Raw genomic sequence first — 18,981 nt, 5'->3', positions numbered from 1 at the left:
ACGGGATCCGACGAGAAAATCCCCATTTTTGACGCCAAGCTTTCATGCAATATCAACTGTTATTTGGTGGAATAAATTCCCATGGATGCCTCTATCTTTGGTACATAACATGGCGATCTTGCATTATCCGTTCACGTACGGCTTAATTTTGTCTGGCACAACGACCTTTTTTGACGACCATCACGAACTTCGTTCTATTGGCCAGAGTCGGCCACGATTACATTCATTAAACTAGTTTTTCATAATGATATAGGATGGTCCTTTATCCACATACAAAGTTTTAATTTGATCGATGCACTCTTGCCGTGATTATCCGCGTCGAAAGTTGTGAACAATTATCGGACGAAAATGTTCACAAGTTAATTCCATTTTCTTGCAAAGTGATTTTTTTAATGTCACTGTAAAAAACACATAGCATGGTCGTATGTCAAAGAGTCCCGAGTAGGCCAAACTTTCCAAAAAAAATTTCAAATGATGCCTGGCGAAACAGTGTGTTGACAAGGCCGCAAACTTTTCTAGTTCCCCTCGTATATTTTAGGCGGTGTTATGAACAGAGTTTATAGAACATTCGGCCCATTATCGAGAGAGGTATGGAAAACAACGTTATGTCGTTGAAACAATGACCATAAAGCTGAAAACACATCCAATGTTTGAGTACAGTTTTGTGTTGGGCGTTGAGAAAAAACAACAACAACAGGGCGACGCCGACACCAAAGTCCAGCGTTGGTATGTTTGCCGGCATATATATCAAATGAATTTGAATTTTTCGGCATCATGCCGAACAGCTTCAGGATTAGCAAAAATTTTAATGTGAGAGGTATAACAGAGAAATATTTTCAACTAGATACCAAAAGTTACCTTAAACTGGATTACAGCCAAATATTGTTGAACTTTTGCGGAGGGATACATGAAAGAATGGATTTTTTAGTTTTTTTTGGGGTCATTGTACATGTCTAAGTAGATCCTTTTTTGAAAATTTCAAAATTATTCTGTCCTTACTCTGCACTTATGTACCTCTTGTAAGGGAGGTATTCGAAAGTGTTGCCAGATATAAATCATATTAGAACTTGATGCAAGTTTGAAAGCAATTTTATACCCTAGACAGACGGCAGAGTTAATTTGCATTAAAAATTCCTTAATTTGAATTAACTTTTTACCCTGACAGAAACAGATGTTTGTGTTGTATATTTGTACCCAGCAGACCATTTCATAAAGTTTTACAAAAGTTCGCCAAAATATGCGAAACAAATATACTTTCCACCATTGAATTTTTCACCACGATAACGCAAAAATAAATTTAATTTATTCGCGATATTTTTGAGACTTTTTAATATTAAACAAGTAAAAAAGCGTTAAGTTCGGCCGGGCCGAACTTTTCATACCCTCCACCATAAAATATTCTGAACTAAAATGGATTAATTAGTTTTCATTCCTGTCCCCAACTTTAAGTGGGTACGTTAAAATGTCAGATAATGTACATAAAATGTTTCATTCGGTAGGCCCTTTTTTATGGTGCCTATATCTAACTATGTATGTTGAAAATTTTTGGTGGGCTAGAAATTGGGAGGTACCGTTATATAGGGGTTATAATAAAACATGGACCTATGTTGACAGTTTTGATGGGAGCCTTTAATGTCAAATAACTCATAATTCGGTTAAAAATTGTAGCTAGAATCTTCAAAATACCGAAAATCGGTACATAACGTGGGAACTTCAAATGTCATTATCAGCTAGTTTGGAGGTATGTGGGCTATACGAAAATATGAACTTTTTGTGAACAATTTTTGTTGGCTTTTAAATTTCAAATTACAGAAAGTTCGTCCAAAAAATAAAGCTAAGGTACGGAAAATCGGGAGGTTTGTTTTGGGGCTATACCAAAACATGGACCTACGTTCGGTTAAACATTTTAAGTAAAATCCTCAAAGTACCGAAAATGGGGAAGTATCGTTATATTGGGGCTATGTTGAAAATTGTTGATGCAGATGTGTGGTGACCACTACAACCTTCAAATGTCAAATTACAGTTAGTTCGGTTAAAAATTTTAGCTAAAATTGCCAACTACTGAAAATTGGGAGGTACCGTTATATGGGAGCTATATCCGAACATGGACCTATGTTGAAAATTTTTTATGGAGAAGTGTTGTGACCACTAAGAACTTCAATTGTCAAATTACTGCTTGTTCGGTTTAATATTGTAGTTAAAATCATCAAATTACTGAAAATCGGGAGGTACTTTTATATGGGAGCATTATCAATACATCGACCTTTCTTGACAATTTTTGGTGAAGAGGTGTGGTGACCACTAAGAATTTCAAATGTCAAATGTTCAAATTACAGATAATTCGGTTAAAACTTGTAGGTAAAATTCTCAAAATACCGAAAATCCGTTACATGGGGATACCGGAATCCGTTATACCAAGGTACCGTTATATGGGTCTATTCCAAAACATGGACCTTTGTCCACCAGTTATATAAGTTTATTGACATTTAAGAACCCTAAGTGTCAAATTATAGCTACATCGGTCTGAAAATGTAGCTAAAAGCTTCAAAATACCGTAAATCGGGGGGTACCGTTATATGGGGGCTATACCAAAACGTGGACATATGTCCACAACTTTTGTTATGTAAGTTTATTGACACTTCAGAACCCTAAATGTCAAATAATAGCTAAATCGTTTTGAAAATGTTGCTAAAAACGGCAAAATTCCGTAAATCGGGGGGTACCGTTATATGGGGGCTATACCAACACGTGGACCAATATAGCCCATCATCGAACTTGACCTGCCTGCAAACAAAAGACGCATTTTCCCAAAATTTCAGCGTCCTAGCTCCATTTTTGTGGATGCTAGAGTGATTACCACAGACGGACGGACGGACGGACGTGCACAGATCGACTTAGAATTTTACCCTGATCAAGAATATATATACTTTATAGGGTCGCAAATGAGTATTTCAATGCGTTACAAACGGAAACTTTTTTCGCGATAGAGAAAAATTGGCACCGTATTTCATAATAGTTTTCCATGCTCTACACGGCTATGTGGTGGTATTTTTTTTGGTTATAGCCCTAATGTATACATTCTTTTAGCAAAAATCCATAAACACAATTTTTCCCAATCTACATTTTTTATACACTCATCCTTTAGCCAAAATGTGCCTCATCGGATGTGGATTTAGGGCCAAAAGGTGTTTGGAAGAAATCTGTTTCAGAAAACTTGGAGTCGACTTAGCTATGTCCGTTCGTCTGGGTTGCCGCCTGGAGAGCATGATAATTCTCAAACAGATCAACCGATTCGGTCCATAATTTGGCCTTCGTGATATTTTGATCTATCTACTCTTTCGGCAAACTTCCGCAGAGTATTTCAAAAATTTTCAGCGAAGTGCATTTTAAGACCTCTATGGATAAGCTGTGTAAGCTTAAGACTTCAATGGTCATGGCTTCACTTCCTTTATGCTAATAATTAGTTAAAGGTCTACTTCTTCCGGTATTTTCCCCCCAAATTTCAAGAATTTTAGCTAAAGTGGTATGCGCGAGTTTTCTTGAACGGAGCAACAGTTTTGGTCCAAACTTTGGATTTAGTAATATTTTTTCCAAACTTAGTTTTTGCTCGAAAATGGGCCATGGTACCTCCCTCACAAACCTTCAAAATAGTTGTTTAAGTGCAGTTTAGAGCGGTATTAAGTTTTTCGTGGGCAAGCCATATTTCCTGACATTAGAGTCAAAAGTTGAAAATTATACTGTGGCGAACTGAAATGACTGGTGGGCGCTATATCTTTTAAAAGGAATGACTCCCAAAATAAGATCTACTCCAAAAATGAACTATGTCGGTGCGGTCCATTTCTCCATACCTCCTCCGCAACACTTGTGATCAATGATACAAATCCCTATTTTGTTTGCAAGTTCTTACTTCCGAAATTTCTCAAAAGCTCCTAATCCATAGTTTTTGGGTTTAAGGATTTTGGCTGTGTAGTGGCTATTCGATCTGTCTACAGATGAAAGTTTCAATTCACACAGGCTCAGGGTATATTCCTGTCCGCAAAATCGAGTGGTACTTGTTGAGATGTTGACGAAGAAGAACCTGTTTCCGATCAGTTTTTAGATTTCGTTTGTCGTCACAAGGTCCTTTACCGAAGCAGGAAAAATTAACATTTCTAGAAATGTGCATCCATTGAAGGTACTTCCTAAAATACAATTGCTGTGGGTTTCTATGACGTTTTCTTCTGGTTTTATTCAAAGAGTAATCGACAGAAAAATCTCTGAAGATGAAATTCATTGTAATTTTGAAATATTGGAAATAATATGTAATAAATCAATATATATAAAGTAGAAAAATGTTTGTACGTTTGTTTGTTTGAAGTTTATGGACTCAAAAACCGCTGAACTGATCTTCCTGAAATTTTCAGAGTACTCGTATATCACTACATGGCCTGAAAGTAACATAGGCTATAAAAATTTCTGAAATTCAGCGTTGATCCGGAGATATAGCATCAGAATCGGAGATACCTCCAAAAAATTTCGATTTTTTATGCAAATATCTATAGAACGGTAACAGATAATGTCTCCCAATTTTGGATGTGCAGGAATTTGGTCTAGAAATAAATCGGTCTAAAATGGTCTAGAATTGAAATCGGTTCAGATTTGGATATAGTGCCTATATATATTTTCGGCCGATTTCATGTATTTTATGCATTAAACACGCTACGTATGTCCAATATCAATGAAATTTGGAATGTGTGACGGAATTGGGTCTAGAAATAAAATTTTCAAATTATATTGAAATCGGTTCAGATTTGGATATAGCCCCCATATATATTTTCCTCCGATTAATGTATTTGATGCACCAAACACGCTTTATATACCCGATTTTAATGAAAGTTGCAATGAGTGACAAAAATTGGCCTACAAATAAATTTGTCAAAATATATTTTACCTTATTCGGGGTAGCGAAGCGCACCAGGGTCAGCTAATAAAATATAAACATTGACCTTAAGCTTAATAATCTTGATTTTATTAACATTCGAAAGGTCGAACAAAACATAAAAATTCGACAGAAAAATCCTTTTGTCAAACAGACATTTACGACACTGCGGTGGAACAGAAATTATATCATAAAAAATGGTTGATATACATAGTTTTTTTATTGCTAATTTCAAACATAATAAAAAATTTGTAATTGTTATGAATTTCAAAATAGTTCATTATAAAAACGTGTTAGAGAAAATATACAAACAATTAAAACCACAAAGATTAAGCAACAGTTTTACATTTTATTGTTGAATTGCTCTTATAAAAAATTACAAAAACAAAATGTCGCAAAATTTTTTTTTTCTGGATGTTGCCAAGCCAAAGTCTTCGACCTACAAACAAACGTTCAATAAATACAAATAAACTTATTGTTCTGAACTCAGTAACACCGTCAACGTAAAATTCCGATTAAACGCTTAAACAACACCTTAAAATTTAACAATAACTATGCATAAAATTGCTTAAAAAGCCTCACTTGTTCATTATTTTTATATTTTCAAATTTAAACATTTCTTGAACAATTTAAAACAGCTTAAAATTTTACTCAAAAATTAAAAAATTTGTAACATAAGCTAATATTCTATGGGAACTAAAATCATTTCGGCCGGGCCCCCCCCCTGGCTACGTCGGTGCTACAGACGAATTAAAGGGTTTTCTATAGAAGATCAAAATATATTTCAATAGAAGACCAGAAGTACTTCCTATAGAAGACCCAAAGGCGTTCCTATAGAAGACTTAAATTTCTTCCGATAGACGATTAAAATATCTTCTTTAAGAAGATTGAGAGGGATTCTTTAAGAAGACAAATTAGTCTTCGTATAGAAGACCTATAGCAGACGAAACGTTAATCACGGTGCTCTTGAAGAAACTTTAAATGGAAGGTGCTTACACCTGGGAAGTTTTTGCGGATTCTGAAACTGCAGTGTTCATAGATGAGAAAAATCAAAAAACAAAAAAATCGCTTTTTAAATAAATAGCGACGTTGACGTCTTATCGAAATCGGACTAAACAAGTAAAAAAGTATCAGTCGGCTTTGCCGACAGAGATATACCCTCAGCCTGTGCAAATTGAAACGCTTTTTTCACAAAAAACTTATGTATTTAGGGGGTTTAAAAATTTTGGTCTAGTATGAACCGACAAAAATGTTGATTAGGATTAAAGTTAAAAAATTTTGCTGAAAAGGTACTTAAAGGAATGGACCGACATAGACCATGGGGTGGCGTAGGGGGTTTTTACACCCTTCGGGCTGTTTTCTCAAGAAGTGTGGACTTGCCCCTGAAACAACTTTTACCATCGTAATTGAGGCAGCGAATATAAGTTGCTTCAACAAAAATCAAAGTGATTCAATAGCAGGTCTTAAAGTGAACTTATCCAAAATTTTGTGTGGGAGTTACGGGATGGAGTGGACAAATATAGTCCATATTCGAACCTGATCTATATCTGGCTGATATTATGGGAATGTGTAAAATATGGACCAAATCGGTCACTCCCATCAAGAGTTATCGTGCCCACAATTTTTCCGAATATTTTTGAACTTTTGTGGGGTAGGTACCTGAAGGAGTGGACCGATATGGCTTAATGGCGAACTTAAACTAAGTTTGGAAACAATATTAAGAAGGCCAAATTTTGGCCGGAACCGGCATTTCCGTTCGAGAATTATCTTGCGCTTCCACCCATAAACATGGTGTCATAGGGTTTGTTTTTCAACTTTCAGGCTATTTTTTCAGGAAGTATGGACTTGCCCATGAGGAAACTTGTACCTTCGTATAGGGGACAGTGAATACAAGATGGTAAAACAAAAACCAAGGCGATTCGAGAACAGGTCCTAAACTGAACTTTTCCGAAATTTTGTGTGGAAGGTACTCGAAGGAGTTTACCGATTGAGTCCATATTCGAACCTCATCTAAGTCTGGTAGAAATTTCATAATGTGCAAAATATGGACCAAATCGGTTACTCCCTTTAAGAGTTATCGTACGCACAAATTTTCCGAGCATTTTCGAACTTCTGTGGGGGAGGTACCAGAAGGAGTGGACCGATATAATCCATCTTTGAACTTGAACTAAGTTTGGACAAAATATTATGAAAGCCAAATTTTGGACCGAATCGGCAGATCCGTTCGAGAGTTATCTTGCGCTCCAACCACTACACACGGTGTCATAGGGTTTTTTTGTAACTTTCAGGCTATTTTCTCAGGAAGTATGGACTTGCCCCTAATGAAACTTACAGCGTCGTATAGAGGACTGCGAATACAACTTGCGTAAACAAAAATCAAAGCGATTCGAGACCAGGTCCTAAACTGAACTTTTCCGAAATTTTGTGTGGGAGGTACCCGAAGGAGTGGACCGATTGAGTCCATATTGGAACCTAATCTAAGTTTGGTAGAAATTACACGATGTGCAAAGTATGGACCAAATCGGTTATTCCCTACAAGAGTTATCGTGCGCACAAGTTTTGCGACAATTTTTGAACATTTGTGGGGGAGGTACCTGAAGGAGTGGACCTATAGGGCCCATCTTCGAACTTAAATCGAATCTGGACAAAATATTTCGATACCCAAAATTTGAACCGAATCGATTGATCCGTTCGAGAGTTATCGTGCGCACCAGCCAGCCAGACAGACCGACAGACAGACAGACGGACATTGCTAGATCTACTCAAAATTGTCTGAAACGGATATCGTACAAACATACTTGGGGTCTAAAACCATTATTTCGATGAGGCACATTTTTGGCCGTATCAAAGTGTAAATACCCTCTTTAGCCTAAAGGCTGAGGGTATAAAAAAATGTTGTAGCTATGAAAATTCTCTACATGACTGACCCTTATGATAATTTCGTAGGTTTTACCATTTTTAAGATATAGAAGTTCAAATTGGGACAATGCACCTACTGTATCGCCTCCTTATAAAACAATGTCATGACTTCTATTTCCCAACTTAAACTTATATATCTCGAAAATGGTACAACCTAGGAAAAAATTACGAAGGCCAATCTTGTAGAGAATTTTCAAAACTAAAAGATTCTCTCCAGTCCCATTTCGATAAGTCATTCTGTTTTCAAGCAATTCGTGAAAACCTAACAAAAAAGCTAAAAATGTGACCTGAACATCTATACATCTCAAAAATGGTAAAATCTATGAACAGATCATAACGGCCAAAGCCTTCCTATAGAAGCTCGAAAGGCCTTTTTATAGAATACCAAAAGGTATAGATGACCAAAAGATCTTCTTAAAGAACACCAAAAGTTCTAGAGACCAACATTTTTGGCCTTCCTGCAGAAGACTAAAAAGTGTTTCTATGGAAGGCCAACATATCTTGCTAAAGAATACCAAAATTTATTCTTATGAAATACCAGTAGATCTTCTTATTAAAGGCGCAAAGGTTTGCGAATAGAAGACCAAAATATCTTCCTACCGAAGACCTAACGAAATTCCAATAGAATACCAAAACTTCATACTGTAGAAGATAATAAGATCGTCGTATAGGAAGAAGTGTAGACCAAAGTTCTTCAATGGAAGATTTAAACGACCGAATTTCTAAAGATCTGCCTATAAAGAACTAAAGTTCTTAGAATAGAAGATCTTTAGTTTTCCTTTAAAAAATGCAAAATGTCTCCCTATAAAAGACCTAGATGTCTTTAAAAGGGTTTCTTATAAGAGAAGTCTAGGTCATCTTCCTATAAAAGACCAGTAGGCCTTCCATAGAAAACGTGGAAGTCTGCCTATAAAAGATGTATATTTCCTCTTATAGAATACCTGTTGGTCTGCCTATAGAAGACATATAAAGGAGACCGGTACGTCTTCTTTAATAAAACCAGCAGACCTCTAGTGGTTTCCATAGAATGCCAAATTAGATAAATTTCAGATAGTGGCGATCTAAGACACCATCTCTGGTAGGTGCTAAAAATATTTTGAAGCATCCTACCTCCTCCGTAATCTAAACACTATTGTAATTGTAATTTATACTAAACAAAGCTGAATAAAATTTAAAATGCATTGTGATGTAAATTTTGCACGTTGTTGTTGTTGCCTTTTACAGAAGTCCTACGCTAACAATAATGGTAATGCAATGACAATACGTTTGAAAAGGAAATTAAATTTCCTTTGAGAATATCCGGGCTTTTTACAAATGGAAATGAAAATTTGTTAAAACAAAAGATGTAAACTTGTCTTTGTGTTTGTCTGTTTGTTTTGTAATGACAAAGACAAAGTCAAAAAGACAAAATGCTTGAAACCAGAGGACACAAAGCAACAGTAAAGGATGAAGAGGAAACCGACAGAGAAAGCCTTTCAACAGATGTAAATGGAAATAAGAGAAAAACACTTACAATTTTCTCTATTAGATATACTCTTCTCTATCAGAAGTTAATATGATAAAAATGCTAAACAGCAGATATCAAGAGAAGATAAAGAGAAGTACTGTGAAAATAGTTGCCAAAGAGACGACAACGAGTATAATAGAAAATGAGTGCCTGCTATAAATACTCCAGCATTGGGAAAATCTCCAGTCAGTTGATATTTTGTCGTGTTAGCGGTCTTTTGTCGGCTTGCGATGCGTAAAAAAATAGCGTGAAGAAAATTATTTGTTTTCACAAAGGTTTCGAAGCAAACGAAAAAACGTAAACAAATTTAACGTAAAACAATTAACACATCAAAGTGCATTACTAATAAAGCAACAAAAATCACTAATCTACTAAAATACAATTTTCCGCTTAATGGAAATTTTATTGCCATAATTTTTCGTGGAAAAATATAGAATTTTCAAGAAATAATGTGGAGAATATAGCAATAAATGTCAACAATTTGTTTCGGTTTTTATTGAAATTAATTTGATTGCCTTTTAATGGAAAAAGAAAATTAAAATTCCCATAAATAACCCTTCAGCCAAATGACCACCCACTGACAACATTTTTAATCAGTATGTGTTTATACATGAATGTGCCCAACTGGATAAATGTCGAACGTTTGACAACAGCAATATCTGCAACAGCATCACAATTTTTCGACATCTCTGTGGTTGTGTTTTTGTTAAATTGTAAATCGCCAGCAGCAGCGGCGGCGTCGGCGGCAGCAACATTGCCGGCAGTGGCATCACTGCAACGTGAATGTAAACAAATGCAACAGCCTCAAAACCAAGAACAACAATTGCCAGCAATAGGGTCACACAAGGTAGCAACAGCAGCTGCTACGGAAACAGAATCTGCTGCCAGTGTTACACTCACGACAGATAATTAAAAAAGCAAACACAAGCGTTTTGATAGCAACGACATCAGTATCGTAAATGTGCCGGTAGTTGTCATAGTGCGGCGTGGTGTGAGATAAACTAAAGTAACACACGGAGGCTCGCTTCCAATTCAAACACAAAATTATAGCGTTGATGTGAAAAATTAATAAGCACCAAAAAAGTCACAAATTACAAAATAAACAAGCCACCCACAACAACCACCCCCTCCCCCAACGTCCACACTTTTGGAAATTGTCTAATAAAAGAATAAACGGGAAAAAAATCATATTTTAATTGTAGTGGGGGCCAACGAAGTGTTAAGTGTTGAGAAAATATTAGCCCAAAAAAAAAGAAAAACGTAACAACCACCCGCTGCTTAACTTAATGCTATCGCAATCACAGTGGGAGTTCAAATACCAAAAAACAAAATTAATTTAATCAACTAAAATAATAAGGAAAAAAGCAAAAAGATTGTGATACAAAAACAAAAAGAGAATTAAGCAAATAAAACACGACCGATAAAAAAGAGCACAAATAAATATTTATTTAAGCAAACAAAATTGAATCATTATTAAGATTACGCTTAAGCAGCCAACCAACCAACGTAACGCCATAAACCGCAATTTCTTCGCCAAAAATTGAAATTAACAATCTGCAGAAAGGTATAAATAAATAAAACGCTTAACGTGATTTAATTGATTTGATTACCTGTTGTGTTGTAGGCTATGTTGAAAAGGGGTGGTAATATTGGTTTGATCGAAATAAATGCTACATATGGAGCAATTTATGCACTCGAGTTTATGTGCTAGTAATCATTTATTTAACCGTATGATTTGTTGAAAAACGTTTAGTGTGAAGAAAATGTGAAGTATTGTAGAATAGCTTAAATCAAAACTCATTTACTGAAATATTTGATTAAAGCTAAATTTACCGTATTAACAATTAATAAATGCGGTCATATGCGACTTGAAAAAAGCTAAGAAAATTATGAACGAAATAACTATTCGAGGATTGCTTTGACATTTTCATCAAAGGTTCTATTGCGAATCTGTTTACAATAATATATTTTTCCGGTGGGCAAGTCCATGATTCTTGACAGTTTTAAAAACCCTACGCAGCAAATAAAATAGTTCTTTGGCACGATAACTACCCAAAGGAAATACTCCAATAACACTGTGCAAAAAAATTTAAAAATTTTTTTAAATGATAGGAAAAACTGACTAGATTACGAAAGTAGAGCTAAATATATGAGACACGTTTATCGACGTTTTTAAAGTTTAAATCGGAAAGTAACCAAAGTAGGCGGGGCAAGTTCCGCCCATTTCAAGTTTTTTCGAAATATTCGAGTTGAAATATCATAGAACCCTTGCATTTTAGGTATATAGTGTCTTTGGCAACTTTACAGAGGAGGATGTGGGGAATATTTTAACCCTAATGCGGTTTATCAAAGGAGTCTTTTTGGTACTTTTTTCGAAAATCGTTCAAAAACTCGTATAAAATGTGATTATATCAAATCCAAATATTCTACAAAATGTTCGCCCTAAAATTTTACTATAGGTCTCACAATACACCAAATCTGTAAATCTTCTCAATCGCCAGGAATCTCTAAAAATAAAAAAAAAACACTTTTTAGGGTTAAAGTCGGACTTCATCTGAGTTAATTCAAAATTGTCCCACAAAACGTAATTTTAGAGAGATGACGTCAAAGAGAAGAATCTTTCCTCAAATGTCACTATGGGCCACTAAAGAAATGAAATGTCGATTTACATTGTATATCATGAAAATATCAGTATTAATTTTCCTGAAAACATGAAAATATTTCCCATTTTTATACCCTACACCACTATGTGGGGAGGGTATTATAAGTTTGTTTTGGCCAAAAAGTTTGTAACGCATCGAAATAATGGTCGTAGACCCATACTTATATATACCAAAATGAATGTCTCGACGAGCTGAGTCGATCTGGCTATGTGTGTCCGTCCGTCAGTCCGTCCGTCCGTCCGTCCGTCTGTCCGTCTGTCCATCTAAACCTTGTAATCACGCTACAGGTCGCAATTTTGATCGGATCGTCACGAAATTTTGGATGTTGATGGGGGTCCCGGAGGGGAAGAAGCCTATTGATTTTGGTGATGGTCGGATAATATTTAGGGGTCGTAATGGGCAAAAAACTTATTTGAAGAAAAATACAACGTTTTTTTCCTAAGCGAATATCTCAGCTTCAATGTGGGGTATACCAAAAGCAGAACCTGGCCATGAAAGTAAAAAATATCGCCTTTCTAATGATGTAAAGTAGGTTCTCGTAGGTGATCAAACAACGAATATATCGTAATAGCCGCTAATAGAACCCAACTTTTTATTTTTGCGATTTTAATAATAATGACGAATATCACAGCTTCGGTTGGGGATCATCCAAAAACAAAGTCCGACTATGAAAGTAGAAAATCCCATCTTTACAGTGATGCAAAGTAGGTTGGCGTAGGTGGCCACTTAACGGAGATATCACAATAGTCGGCAATACATCCCATTTTTTTCATTTTTTTGTAATCACGATACAGGCCGCAATTTTGATCGGATCGTCACGAAATTTTAGGGGCTAATGGGGATCCTACAGAGAAAAAAACCTATTGATTTTAGTGATGGTCGGATAATATTCAGGGGTCGGAATGGGCAAAAAAACGTATTTGGAGAAAAATTCAACGTTTTATTTCAAAGCGAATATCTCCGCTTCTAAAAGGAGTATATCAAAAGCAAATCCTGCTAATGAAAGTAGAAAATATCACCTTTGCAACGATGTTACGTAGGTTGTCGTAGGTGGTCAAACAACGAAGATATCGCAGTAGCCGCTAATAGAACACAATTTTTCATTTTTGCGATTTTAATAATAATAATGACGAATATCACAGCTTTGGTTAGGGACCTTCCAAAAGCAAAGTCTGACAATGAAAGTAAAAAATCCCATCACTACAATGATGTAAAGCAGGTTGGCGTAGGTATCCAAATAACGGAGATATCGCAATAGTCGGTAATACATCCCATTTTTCCACTTTTTTGGAAATCACGCTACAGGTCGCAATTTTAATTGGATCGTCACGAAATTTTGGGTGTTATTGGGGGTCCCACAGAGGAAAAAACATTTTGATTTTTGATAATGGTCGGCTATTATTCAGGGGTCGGAATGTGAGAAAAAAAAATATTTGGAAAAAAGGCCAACGTTTTATCTCCCTTCTGTAGGTGGTATATCGAAAGTAGAAAATATCAACTTTGCAACGATGTGAAGTAGGTTGTCATAGGTGGTCAAACAACAGAGATATCGCAATAGTCGGTAATGCATCCCTTTTTCCATTTTTGTGCAATCACACTACGAAATTTTCATCGGATCCTCACGAAATTTTGGGGGTTGGTGGGGGTCTAACACAGAAAGAAGCCTATTGATGGTTGGCATACATCCCACTTTTCCATTTTTTTGGGTTGTACAGTCGATGCACTTAAATGCGTTTCAAAAAAATTGACCTGTGTTAATGTAGACATTCAGAGCAAAGGCGCTAAGCTATCCCAATTTTAATATTTTGAATTTTATTAGTCAAAAGCTTATGAACAGGGGTAGTAGTGTAGGGTATCACATAGTCGGCCCCGACCCGACTATAGTCTTGGCTCACTTGTTATACCCTACATCACAATGTGGGAAGGGTATTATAAGTTTGTTTTGGTAAAAATTCATGTAGCACCGCGAAATATTCGTCGGAGACGCCCAATGTGGTATACCAATCTTCATATCTCGACGAGATAAAGCGATTTTGAGATGTGTGCCCGTCCGTCCGTCCGTCTGTCCATTATAAATTGTGAACAAGCTCCAGGCCGCAATTATGGACCGATCGTCACGAAATTTTGTATGGAGGTCGGGTTCAGGCCACAATTGGTGATGATCGAGAAATATTTAGCGGGTGAATTGGACCAAAAACATAATATTTATTCAATTTTCTAGTGGCTCTGTAGTTTGCAATAATAGTCCGATCAACGCGAAATTTTATATAAGGTAAGAGTATATGACAGAGAAGAAGCTTGCAATTTGAGATGGCGATCAGATAATATTTATAGGGTTAAATGGACCACAACTTTTGTGTGAAAATTCTGAAAATTTTTAATATACAACTTATATCTTTATTCCTGGAAGATACATTCCGGACAGTAAGCTACCCTTGGAAATGGAACGCTTGACCTTTCAATTGATGCCAGTTGTGTCAGTGTGCATGATCAGATAACAGAGTTACATCCCAATATTTTCAGTTATTCGTATATAGTGTAATCATAAGCTCGTTAGAGGTCGCAATTTTACCCCAATAGTCACGAAATTTTTCACCGGGTAAGAGTTTAGGTCAAAGAAGATGCCGACAATTTTGGATGATGATCTTAGCGGGTGAAATGGACCATTACTTTTGTATGAAAAATATAAACATTTAAAATTTTCCATATTTTAATTTCTGGAGGCCATATACCGCCAAAGTAGTCTATGAAAAGTAAAAAAGTGTCAGTCGGCTTTGCCGACAGAGATATACCCTCCGCCTGTATATATTGAAATAATTTTTCCCAAAAAACGTATGTATGTATTTGGCGGTTTTTAAAAATATTGGGAATTTGAACCGACAAAAATGTTCATTAGGATTAGAGATCAAAAGTTTTGCGGAGGAGATACTAAAAGGAATGGATCTACATTGACCATTATGGAAGTGGATTTCCAGCCACTACATATGGTGCCATAGGGGGCTTTTATACCCTTCGGGATGTTTGCTCAAGATCGTAATTGAGGCAGCGAATGCAAGTTGCTTCAACAAAAGTCAAAGTGATTCGATAGCAGGTCTTAAAGTGAACTTATCCGAAATTTTGTGTGGGAGTTACCGGATGAAAATGGACAAATATAGTTGATATTTGAACTTGATCAATATCTAGTAGATATATTAGGATGTATAAAGTATGGACTAATTCGCCCACTCCCTTCAAGAGTTACCGTATGAACAAATTTTCCAAACATTTTTGAACTTTTGGGGGGAGGTACCTGAAGGAGTGGACTGATATGGCTTATCTTCAAACGTAAACTATGTTTGGACAAAATGTTACTAACGCCAAATTTTGGTTGAATCGGCAGATCCGTTCTAGAGTTATCTTGCGCTCCAACCGCCTCACACGGTGTCATACGGGTTTTTTTGCACCTTTCAGGCTATATTCTCAGGAAGTATGGACATGCCCCTAATGAAGCTTGTACCGTCGTATGGAGGGCGGTGAATACAAGTTGCTAAAATAAAAATCAGAGCGATTCGAGAGATGGTCCTAAACTGAACTTTTCCCAAATTTTGTGTGGGAGGTACCCGAAGGAGTGGGCCGATTAAGTCCATATTGAAACATTATTTAAGTCTGGTGCTCACTTTACGATGGGCAAAGTATGGACCAAATCGGTTACTCCCTTCAAGAGTTATCGTGCGCACAAATTTTCCGAAGGAGTGGAAGGAGTGGACCGATATAGCCCATCTTCGAATTTAAACTAAGTTTGGGCAAAATATTACGAGAGCCAAAATTTGAACTGTATCGGTTCATCCGTTGGAGAGTTATCGTGCGCTCCAGCCAGACAGACGGACGGTCATTGCTCAATCGACTCCAAATTGTCTAAAACACATTTCGTCCAAACATACTTGCGGTCTAAAACCATTATTTCGATGAGGCACATTGTGCTTTTTAGTAAATTAAATGTTCAATAAATTTTATAATTGAATCAAAAAGGTGAAAGGAAATATTTTATTGGACAAGGAAGAAATCGCATTTAATATTGGTAATTACATCAATACGTTTTTCATATACATACATGAATATGTATATTTTAAAAGAAGAAGCGTTCAACGATGCTTCTATATAATTTTTTTATTTTTAAAAGTGCGACTTTTTATATTTTTTTCATTCAGTTTTTCTTTTATTAAAGTGTGTTATGTATTTCCTTGGAATTTTGTATGTACCTTTGTGTCTTTGTTGCTTTGCTTTTTTCTCTGCCCTTCAATAAAAAACACCCCCATTTATAAATAAGCGCTTGCTGAGAGCAAGTGAGCATACATTTCAATGTGTTTCACATTGACATTTACGCTCCATTGCTCTCAGAAAGCGCCCACTGGTGCATGTGTTTGTTTTTTGTGGCTTTTGGCTTTGTATTTGTTTGCACCCAAACATATATTTGTTTGTAGGATCCAAAAATATGTTATGTTTGGGACTGCTTGCAAACAAATATATGTTTGCTGCAAAATATGTTTGGGACATATGTTAGAGAGGCTATTTTTTCTGAGTGAACCACTACACAAGGTGTCATGGGGGTTTCCTTGCACCTTTTATAGTCTATTTTTTCAGGAAGAATGGAATTGCCGCTGATGAAACTTGTACTGTCGTATGGGGGGTATTGAATACAAGCTTCTGCAGCAAAAATCAAAGCGAATCAGAGCTGGTCCTAAACTGCACTTTTCCGAAATTTTATGTGGGAGGTACCCGAAGGAGTGGACCGATTGAGTCCATACTGTAATCTCATCTAAGTCAATAAGAAATTTTCACGATGTGCAAAGTATGGGCCAAATCGGGTTCTCCCTTCAAGAGTTATCGTGCGCAAAAATTGTTCAAACATTTTCGAACTTTTGTGGGGGAGGTAAGTAGTCATCGTGAAAGTATATTTGCTTTCTGTGATAAGCAATAGAAATAAGAAGTAGAGAGTAATATTGAAATTACAATCAAAGAAAAAACATAGAAGTTAAGAACCGTATATTTCGCGAATTGGTTTAAATCAGTTGAGGTGCATGTGTTTTTCGGGAGTCCATGTCTATCAATATGCATGGATTTTCCCATGTTTCATTCAGCGGCCAAAGTGTGCCACCAGTTGCATCTTACTATTCAAAAAACCTTCAAGTGGGCAAAAATTACGCGATGTGCATATGATTATAAGGTGCATCCGATTTCAATGACCGCCTATTAAAAATACGTATTCATATTTTATAAAATATATTAACAGTTCGCGACTTATTAAATGGTGAACCTCAACTTCAACGATTGAAAAACTTTTTTGAATATTACCATATACCCTCGTTAGCATAAATGCTGAGGGTATAACTACAGTTTTATCTTATTTTGCAGCGGCTCTGGAGGTCGCAATGTTGGTCTGATCGGTGCGAAATTTTATGTAAGGTTTAAGTTTACAACAAAGAAAATGTTTTCAATTTAACATGATGATATCAGGTAATATTTAGCGGATGAAAAAATTTTTGGGTGAAAATTGGTAAAATTTATAGTATAATGACTATATATTTATTCCTGGAAGATATGTGTAAGTTCTATTCAGAAAAGGAACTATTGACCATTCCATTCATGCCAACTAGGCTGATGTGGTAGGTCAGATAACATAGTTACAGCCTAGTTTATACAGAGATCCCCCATAATCAAGCTAGATGTCGCAGTTATAATTCGATATTGACAACTTTTTGCACGAGGTAAGAGATTTGGTCAGGGAAAATGCCAATGGCTTTAGATCGGATAGCGGGTGAAATTGACCATAATTTGTTGTCGGAAAAATATCTAAATATAAAATCTTCAAAAAAATCTTCCAAATAAGGATCTTAGCAGTTCTTCGGAATATTGCATCATATCTTTTACAACACGTATTTCAAACACAGTTCACACTAACAGTTTATTTTCGCATGTGGGATTTCACCACATTATTGACGTACTTATTAAATCGTAGTTGAAAAATATACTGAAAACAACGTGATAGGGGCATTTTACAACAATGAAGAGTAGTGTGTTACATTCCAGCGAAGACAAAATTAACAGTTTTGGAGATATGGTGCAAAATCTATACAAATTATGGAAATTTTCGATATTTTATAAAAAAGTCATTAAATTTAGTTTTTTTGAGTTCATTATTTCTCCAAATATTTTATTCTTGCCCTTATCTACAAATTTGCTTCAGAGGTGAGATGAAGATTCACATAGGTTTCAGAGATATAGCCCAGAATTTCTTTAAAAAGTCAATATTTAACCATGTTTAGATGGGGCCATAAAATCCAAGCTGGATCTGACACAACAAAACCCATGCAGGGCTTTTGTCGTTTGGGTCTGTACTTTTAAAAAATCCTAAGCTCAAATTTTTCGCACAAGATTACCCTAAAAATTTTGCACAGTGTAATAATTTTCAAAATCGAAAATGAGGCAGTTTTTAAGATGTTTTAGATAAATTCCAAAAGAAAACAATAAAACAAATCGCTCATTTACTCAAAGAAAATGTGTTTTCTATGTTAGCAATTTCTATTTTTTGTAGGAATTCGACTTTATCATGTACCAAATTTTCATGCTTATATCTCAAAACCTCGTCGAGTTACAGCTTATTTACTACGAGTTTGGCAAAATTCAACCAAAAAGGGTTGTTGAGTTTATGAAGCACTAAAACACTTCAAATCATGCTGATATCTGGCTAGCTATTTGCAAAATATGATCCAAGTAGTTATTTTATTTTTTGTGTAATAATCTTTTTAAGTTGGAAAGTCAAATTTCAATAGCCAACTTAAAACGTGTTTTTCTCGAAACTGTTTTTTTTTGAGATGTGTCAATCATTAAGTAAATGAGCGAAATGTTAAAAAATTTTAATTTTTATTTCTTTTTTTTGAAAAATAACGAATCTTTCACCCTGGTATAAAGGAAAATTGTTTTGACAAATTTTACAA

The 18,981-nt window shown here is 35.7% G+C and overlaps 1 protein-coding gene across 4 annotated transcripts in view; it reads left to right on the top strand.

Annotated features, from left to right (window-relative positions):
* Window positions 1–9,505: 9,505 nt before the first annotated feature.
* LOC141404837 (uncharacterized) overlaps window positions 9,506–18,981 on the top strand; it is a 111,055-nt gene continuing 101,579 nt past the window's right edge. For 2 of the 4 annotated variants that reach the window (XM_073988578.1, XM_073988576.1), the window contains exon 1: window positions 9,529–10,908. The gene's annotated coding sequence lies outside the window, so the exon portion shown is untranslated. Of the gene's footprint in view, window positions 10,909–18,981 lie in introns of all 4 variants that reach the window. The other 2 variants (XM_073988579.1, XM_073988577.1) reach the window with 2 other exon arrangements.

Source organism: Musca autumnalis, unplaced genomic scaffold, assembly GCF_047663935.1.
Source record: "Musca autumnalis isolate F117 unplaced genomic scaffold, ASM4766393v1 scaffold_5, whole genome shotgun sequence".
Lineage (NCBI taxonomy): Eukaryota > Metazoa > Arthropoda > Insecta > Diptera > Muscidae > Musca > Musca autumnalis.
This window is presented reverse-complemented; position numbering and strand designations above follow the sequence as displayed.